The sequence below is a fragment of the Populus euphratica genome, unplaced genomic scaffold (assembly GCF_000495115.2).
Source record: "Populus euphratica unplaced genomic scaffold, PopEup_1.0 scaffold1270.1, whole genome shotgun sequence".
Taxonomy (NCBI): Eukaryota; Viridiplantae; Streptophyta; class Magnoliopsida; order Malpighiales; family Salicaceae; genus Populus; species Populus euphratica.
In genome coordinates this window covers 40,626-43,715 of record NW_011501134.1, presented here as the reverse complement: position 1 = coordinate 43,715, position 3,090 = coordinate 40,626, and positions in this window count along the sequence as shown.

Sequence of the window (3,090 nt, the reverse complement as noted above, 5' to 3'; positions counted from 1 at the left end):
AGTAGTTTGATAAGCCCAAAGTGCATCATTAAGTTTTAAAGACCAATCTTTCCGATTAGGGTTCACTATTTTCTCCAAGATCTATGTGATCTCCCTCTTAGCAAGTTCTACTTGTCCAATTGTCTGAGGGTGATAAGGGGTGACAACTTTGTGTGTGATTCCATATTTCTTCATTAAAGACTCAAATGACTTGTTTTGGAAATATGTTCCACCATCACTTATCATGGCTTGAGGGATTCTAAATCGACTTAAAATGTTTTCTTTTAAAAACTTTATCACTTTTTTGTGATCATTGTTTTGATTTAGAATTGTCACTATCCATTTTGAAACATAATCTACTACGACTAATATGTATAAGAAACCAAATGATGGCGCCAAGGCTTGTAGCCTAGCGATCCTGACAGAGTTTCTTTGCTTATGCATCCTGGATTCAAGCCCCAGCGTGCACGCCTATCACCCCCGCGGTGCCTTACCTGCCTACTGGGCTTGCAGGATGTTTAGTAGGTCTGGGGATTAGTCATGGTACGCATAAGCTGGCCCAGACACCCCGAATTATAAAAAAAAAAAACAAATGATGGAGGAAATGGACCTATGAATCAGATTTAAAGACATCCTGTGATGTTTTGAAATAGATCCCAACTTTTGATAATTTTCACAGGTTTTGCAAAATGCATATGAGTCCTTGAACATGGTAGGCTAGTAAAATCCACTTTGTAAGATTTTTACAGTTGTCTTTCTTGATGAGAAATGACCCCCTCATGCTTCAAAATGACAAAATTTAATGACACTACTTACCTTATTGTCAGGAATGCATCTTTGAAATATTTGATCAAGACAATATTTGAATAAATAAGGGTCATCCTAATAAAAGTTCTTCACTTCGTTCAAGAATTTTTTTTTATCTTGGTTACTCCAATGAGAGGGCAAATGTCTTGAAAGAAGAAAATTAACAATATTAGCAAACTAAGGTATTGTAGAAACAAAAAATAAGGATTCATCAAGAAAATAGTTATCGATTGGTGTGATGTCAAATCTCAAATCTGTTGTCAATCTTGACAAATGATTTGCGATAACATTTTCAGTGTCTTTCTTGTCTTTGATTGTGATATTAAATTCTTGAGGTAACAAAATTCATCATACCAATCTAGCCTTAGAATCCTTTTTTGAAAGAAGATATTTCAAAGCTGCATGATCACAAAAAACAACAACAGGTAAGCCGATAAAATAATACTTAAATTTTTTACATACAAATACTACTACAAGTAATTCTTTTTCAATGGTGGTGTAATTCATTTGAGCACTATTTAAAGTTTTACTTGCATAATAAATCACATAACGTTTCTTATCTTTTCTTTGTCCTAAAACAGCACCTACGACATAATCAACAGCATCACACATTATTTTAAAAGGTAATGACCAATCAGGAGGTTCAATGACAGAAGCAAAAGTAAGCAAGTTTTTAAGTTTAACAAAGGCTTTTTCACATTGTTCAGTCCATTTAAAAACATTTTCCTTCATTAGAAGGTTACACAATGGCTTAGATATGACAATAAACATTTTCATTTGACGTGGTGGATAGGCTTCAAGCTCTTGTCTGGATGAAATGTCATTTCTACCATTAAAATTTGAGCAAGTCTTCTTCATGCAAGTTATTGGAAATTGTCTTTTCCTTCAACCCACCAAATTGCACACCATTTTTCATACTAGAACTTCAGCTATAGGTAAAACTTTGAGTAGTGTTTGGGCTAGATTGCAAAACAGATTCTGACTTCTCTTTTATAGCCAAAATTTGAATTTGAAAATAGCAGATCTGGGTCTTTCACTAAGCATGACAGTTATAGGCCTATTTCTTATCTTTCTATCCATATAAATCAAACTAAAATCCAAGATCTATAGCTCTAGATATGACTCAATGACTGAACATTGTTCGAATTTGAATTGAATCGGCATCTCCTTTCTAAACTTAGCCTTTTCTTTATCCTTTCACTTCCAATACTTAATCACAATAATCAATCCTTTGAACTGTAAGAATACCAACATTAAAATGAGCATTTACCATAAATTAAAGGTATTTTTTATTATCAAACTTGTTATTATAAAGCATGCACTAGTTAACGATTTATTGATACTTCAAGTGCAAAATGATAATATAAAACCTTCATAAAAATACACTTTTAAGTACTAATCATCAAAATTTTAAAGAATGTTTCCATGAACAAGCCCAAGTTTTAAACAGTTTCCAAAAGCCCAATCATAACTCATACTCGCAAACATACAACCTTGGTTGGAGAAATTACCCAAATTTCAGTTGGAAGAGTAATAACAATAATGCAATAACTTCATAACCATTGTTTCAAGCACACCATAATTTTCAAAATTCTCATGGATATGCACCTCCTTATGCTCCACCTCTTATAAGAAATATTGAGGAAACATTGCATGTATTCATTGAAAAGCAAGAGACAATCAATACTCAACTTACTTAAAGCATGACAGATTTTAAAGATACTCTTACAAAATTGATATCTGCTCTCAGTTTCCAAGAGAAAGGTAAGTTTTCATCTCAACCACAATAAAATCCCAAAAGGCAATACAATGCAAATGCAAGTAGTTCCGGAAGTTAACACATGGATCAAGTCAAATCAGTCACTACTCTTTGCGATGGTAAGGTTATTGAAAAACCCACTCTTGAACCTTGTGAGAAAGATGATGAGTCAATCTCTAAGGGTAAGGAAAGGGTTGAATATGAAAATTACAAAGAAAAGACTAATTTCCCACCAGCACTTTCATTTTCTCATGTCATGATCAAACAAAGGAAAGTCAATCACAACTCTGAAATCTTTGAAACTTTCAAACAGGTAAGGATCAATATATATTTGTTGGATGCTATTAAATAGGTTAATTTTTATGCTAAATTTTTGAAATATCTATATGATTAGTACTTAAAAATGCATTCTCATTAAGGATTTATGTCATCATATTGCACCTAAAGTATCATTAAGTTCCCTAACAAAAGCATGTTTTATATTAGCAAGTCTAAAAATATAATATACCTTTAATTCATGGTAAATTTTCATCCTAAATGCAGGT